Consider the following 5,531-nt stretch of genomic DNA (forward strand, 5'->3'; position numbering starts at 1 on the left):
ACCTTTCCAATGCACAGGTGAGCTCACATGCATGCACAGTCACATGTCTTCCAAGGCATCTGGAGAAACAGATAGGCCTGAGGTTGCTTGGTGGTGGTACACCGCCTAGGACAAGTTCTACAAATTAAACTGGTACCATGTTTCCAAAAGCAATTACCAGCATGCTGCAATGCCTCCCAAGGTGAGGAGATTAAAGAGACGGCTCCTGGCTAGAAGCAGGGATTTGAGGGGTCTGTGCGCTGCAGACATTAGAGGCGCCACGAACAAGCCCATGAGTACGTGCCTGTGAGCACACACGTGCTTAGAGTGGCCAGACCCTGGAGGGAATTACAGGAAGGAGACACACCAGGAACGCACCTGCAGAGACCAGCAGCTCCTCAGCACAGGTGGGGCCTGGGTCACTGTGTTCCTTCTTTCTTCTCCTGTTTTCTTCTCTGGTGTGTGCAAACAACAACAATAACAACGAAACAGTTTGATGCGGGGGGAAGAGGAGGAGATGTACCTGCTTGTTAAAAAGGGAGGAAGTGGCTGCCACTGGCCTAAGTGGCAAGAAGCCACCTCCTCCTCAGATTTCACCAGCAGCTGCCTGCTCCCATGTCGCAGGAATCGCACAATCTTTTTAAAAAGAGGGATGGAGGCAGAAGTAGCCCTAATCCCTAGCCAGTCTCCTGCCTGGTTGGGTCTTGGGGAGGAAGGGTTTCTGCCGTGGGCATGGCTGCTCTCCACAGTCTGGGCCTCCAGGCAATGGCTCTGTCCCTAACCCCCCACCTGCTGTCAGGAGCACCTTGGGGGTGGGCCTGGGCTGTTGCCATCATTCGGTCACCTTTCCCCTTCTCTGTAGCCTGTGGCTTCTGGAAAGTCAACCTCAGGGGTGGAGGGAGGAGGAGGGGTAAGAGGAGGGGTGGAGGTGGAAGGGCAGGCTGGATGCTGCTGCGTCATGTGCCTGGTCCTGTCCACTTCCTCCTCCTCCTTCTCCTCCCCCTCCTTCTCCTCCCCCCTCCTCCTCCCTCCTCCTCCTCCTCCTTCTCCTCCTCCTCCTCCTCCTTCTCCTTCTCCCCCCCTCCTCCTCCTTCTCCTCCCCCCTCCTCCTCCTCCTCCTTCTCCTTCTCCTCCCCCCTCCTCCTCCTCCTCCCCCCTCCCCCTCCTCCTCCTTCTCCTCCTCCCTCCTCCTCCTCCTTCTCCTACTCCCTCCTCCTCCTCCTCCTCCTTCTCCTTCTCCTCCCCCCTCCTCCTCCTCCTCCCCCCTCCCCCTCCTCCTCCTTCTCCTCCTCCCTCCTCCTCCTCCTTCTCCTCCTCCCTCCTCCTTCTCCTCCTTCTCCTCCTCCCTCCTCCTCCCTCCTCCTCCTTCTCCTCCTTGTCCTCCCCCTCCTCCTCCTTCTCCTCCTCCCTCCTCCTCCTCCTCCTTCTCCTCCCCCTCCTCCTCCTTCTCCTTCCCCCTCCTCCTCCTTCTCCTCCTCCCTCCTCCTCCTCCTTCTCCTCCTCTCTCCTCCTCCTCCTTCTCCTCCTCCCTCCTCCTCCCTCCTCCTCCTTCTCCTCCTTCTCCTCCCCCTCCTCCTCCTCCTTCTCCTCCTCCCTCCTCCTCCTCCTCCTTCTCCTCCCCCCTCCTCCTCCTCCTTCTCCTCCCCCCTCCTCCTCCTCCTCCTTTTCCTCCCCCCTCCTCCTCCTCCTTCTCCTCCCCCCTCCTCCTCCTCCTTCTCCTCCCCCCTCCTCCTCCTCCTTCTCCTCCCCCCTCCTCCTCCTCCTCCTCCTTCTCCTCCCCCTCCTCCTCCTCCTTCTCCTCCTCCCTCCTCCTCCTTCTCCTCCCCCCTCCTCCTCCTCCTCCTTCTCCTCCTCCGTCCTCCTCCCTCCTCCTCCTTCTCCTCCTCCTTCTCCTCCCCCCTCCTCCTCCTCCTTCTCCTCCCCCCTCCTCCTCCTCCTCCTTCTCCTCCTCCCTCCTCCTCCTTCCTCCTCCTCCCTCCTCCTCCCTCCTCCTCCTCCTCCTCCTCCTTCTCCTCCCCCCTCCTCCTCCTCCTCCTTCTCCTCCCCCCCTCCTCCTCCTCCTTCTCCTCCTCCCTCCTCCTCCTCCTTCTCCTCCTCCCTCCTCCTCCTCCTCCTTCTCCTCCTCCCTCCTCCTCCTCCTTCTCCTCCTCCCTCCTCCTCCCTCCTCCTCCTTCTCCTCCTTCTCCTCCCCCTCCTCCTCCTCCTTCTCCTCCCCCTCCTCCTCCTCCTTCTCCTCCTCCCTCCTCCTCCTCCTCCCTCCTCCTCCTCCTTCTCCTCCTCCCTCCTCCTCCTCCTCCCCCCTCCTCCTCCTTCTCCTCCTCCTCTTCTTCTTCTTCTTCCTCTTCCTCTTCTTCTTCTTTCTTTTGGAGATGAAGTCTCAGTCTGTCACCCAGGCTGGAGTGCGGTGATGTGATCTTGTGATCTCAGTTCACTGCAGCCTCCACTTCCCGGGTTCAAGTGATCCTCTTGCCTCAGCCTCCGGAGTAGTTGGGATTACAGGTGCACGTCACCACACCTGGCTAATTTTTGTATTTTTAGTAGAGACAAGGTTTTGCTGTGTTGACCAGGCTGGTCTGGAACTCCTGTAATCTGCCCACCTTGGCCTCCCAAAGTGCTGGGATTATAGGCATGAGCCACCGCGCCTGGCCCACTTCCTTCTTACCTTCCTGTTCACAACCTTCCTGTCAGCCCTTGCCTGACAGGCTGATGTGCTATTAATGGAGCAAGACAGCTGCAGTTGGCTTGTTAATTACAGCAGATGAAGTCTTCAGCCCAGGCTCCTGGGGAGGGCGGAGGAGGCGTGGCTGCAGTTGGTTGTCGACGTGGTCTTCCCCTTGCATTTAACACCCTGAGAACAGAGGTCTGGCTGGGTTGGCAGAGGGTCAGCGTGTGTGACTGGCTGGAGTCACATCAGACCTGGGGAGGAAGCCTGCCACTGGAGCAGAGAGGGACCCTGTTCTGTGGTTTCGGCATAGAACAGGGAATAACGGCTCTCGGTGTATTGAGTGCATACTATGTGCCAGGAGGCACACCAGCTGCTCCACAAAGACCCTCTGTAATCCTCACCATGGCTCTAAGTTAGGCACAATTGCAACCCTCTTTTATAGATGATGCCTCTGATGCACAGAGAGGTTAAGTGACTCACCCAAGGTCACACAGCTAGTAACTGGAGAGCAAGGAAGCCTCATGACCAGAGTGCAGTATTAACTTATTGAATGCCTCAAAGCCTTTTGCCTCCTTCTCCAGGGACCAGCTGGGTATGTGTTGCTCAGAGCAGGACCCAAACTGTGAGGTGACTCATTTATTCTACAAATATTTACTAAGCACCTTCTCTTAGCTAGTAGATAATCTTCTCTTAGAGATGAAGAACATATTCCCTGTCCTGATGGAGTCTGCCCTCCAGCCTGGGAGATGGGCTGTTTTCCCAGCTCCGCACCCTGCCTGATGGCCTCAGGTGATTCAACTATTCTGGGACAATCCTGGGGTTGGTACTGAAACTCAGAGACTCTCTGATTTGTGGTTGATTGGCCTGAGATTTCATGCAAACCAGGGGCTAAGTCACTAATTTGGGAGAAGCCACAAGGGCTGTTGTAGGCAGAATCCAGAGAGTAGGTGGCCCTAGAAAAAGAGCTGCTGTGGCCGGGCACGGTCGCTCACGACTGGAATCCCAGCACTTTGGGAGGCCGAGGTGGGTGGCTCACCTGAGGGCAGAAGTTCGAGACCAGCTTGGCCAACATGGTGAAACCCTATCTCTACTAAAAATACAAAAATTAGCCAGGCGTGGTGGTGAGTGTCTGTAATCCCAGCTACTTGGGCTGAGCCAGGAGAATCGCTTGAACTCAGCCTGGTGACAGAGTGAGACTCCATTGTAAAAAATTAAAACAAAGTAATAAAAAGAGCAGCTGCTTGCTGGACAACTTCCTCATCCCCGTGAGACCAGCTGTACTTTCTGCCCCTGGGTATTGTGACTTTCCTGCCCCCAATTTTCCTTCCCATGTATTTCTGCTTTTTCCTTGAGCTCCCTTTCCAGGCATGGTGGCACTCACCTGTGATCCGCAAAATGGAAAGCAAATGAGAAGTCCTGGTGAAGGTGGAAGAGAAGATAAGAAATCTGCATAGGGCAGAAGACCCCTTCACTGTAGGAACGCTGAATGGGGAACTGGACGCCTCCCTGGGGCCTGAACAAATGACTGGGTTTTCACCAGGCAGGGAAGAGGGAGGGGAACCTGTCATAGGGAACAGCATGAAAGGTCGAGAGGGATATGCAAGTGCATGATGTGCTCAGAGGCCTGCAGACAAGGGTAGCTGGCAAATATTTAAAAGCCAGATTTCTTTCTTTTTCTTTCTTTTTTTTTTGAGACGGAGTTGCACTCTTGTTACCCAGGCTGGAGTGCAATGGCTCGATCTCAGCTCACCGCAACCTCCGCCTCTTAGGTTCAGGCAATTCTCCTGCCTCAGCCTCCTGAGTAGCTGGGATTACAGGCACACGCCACCATGCACAGCTAATTTTTTGTATTTTTAGCAGAGACGGAGTTTCACCATGTTGACCAGATGGTCTCGATCTCTTGACCTCATGATCCACCCGCCTCGACCTCCCAAAGTGCTGGGATTACAGGCGTGAGCCACCGTGCCCAGCCCTCTTTTTTTTTTTTTGAGATGGAGTTTCTCGCTCTTGTCACCCAGGCTGGAGTGCAGTGGTGCTATCTCAGCTCACTGCAACCTCTGCCTCCCGGGTTCAAGCGATTCTCCTGCCTCAGTCTCCCGAGTAGCTGGGATTACAGGCACCCACCACCACGCCTGGCTAATTTTTTGTATTTTTAGTAGAGACAGGGTTTCACCATGTTGGCCAGGCTGGTCTCGAACTCCTGACCTCAAGTGATCCACCCGCCTCGGCCTCCCAAAATGCGGGTGCGGGTCACTGCGCCTGGCCTAAAATCCAAATTTTGAACCAAAAAAAAAAAAAAAAAAAGCCAAAAAATCTTGAATTGGTGGCATTTGCTGATTCCTGTGGTATAAACGCTGTCATCATGGCTGATTTCAAGCTGTCAATTGCCTTGCAAAACTTTTGAGTATGTGAAAAACAGCTCTCACGAGCTGGGTGCTGGTATGAGCCAGCTTCAGCATGCCACAGCATCAGGTCATCTGTCATTGCCAAAATGCAGAGGCAGGTGGGGAGGATAGGAGAAGAGGCTGGAGAGGTGGACTGAGAGAGGATGGGGAAGGGTTTGAACATCATGTTTGGGAGTTTGAGCTTTAATATGAAACCGCAAAAGCCCAGACCCTGATGGGGTGGCTCTGGGTATACGTGTGAGCCAAGAGCTGTCCTGCTGTTTGTTTTTCTGCTGTGCCCTGGCCATCCCTTAAGCTGATCCTCTGAATAACCCCAAAGGGCCTGTTTGGGCTTGGTGGTAGACCTGGAGAGGGGTGCACAGAATGTGAGGTGCATTGTTTTCTAGTAAGGAGGGAGAAGGAGAGTTCTAGCTCATCTCAGCCAGCTGTGCTTTGAGGCCATCCTTCATCTTAATGGGTTCATCCAAATCTCGTTTGCTAAT

General features: G+C 55.0%; 1 long non-coding RNA gene across 1 annotated transcript; it reads right to left on the reverse strand.

Moving 5' to 3' along the window:
• On the reverse strand, positions 1-892 carry LOC135271650 (uncharacterized). Its single transcript, XR_010339770.1, has 3 exons — positions 769-892; positions 358-434; positions 1-59 (listed from the first exon to the last, which is right to left on the reverse strand). It is a non-coding gene; the product is annotated as an uncharacterized LOC135271650 (long non-coding RNA).
• Positions 893-5,531: the final 4,639 nt, after the last annotated feature.

This window comes from Aotus nancymaae, unplaced genomic scaffold, assembly GCF_030222135.1.
Source record: "Aotus nancymaae isolate 86718 unplaced genomic scaffold, 86718_ANA_hifiasm-v0.15.2.pri h1tg000089l, whole genome shotgun sequence".
NCBI classification, from domain to species: domain Eukaryota; kingdom Metazoa; phylum Chordata; class Mammalia; order Primates; family Aotidae; genus Aotus; species Aotus nancymaae.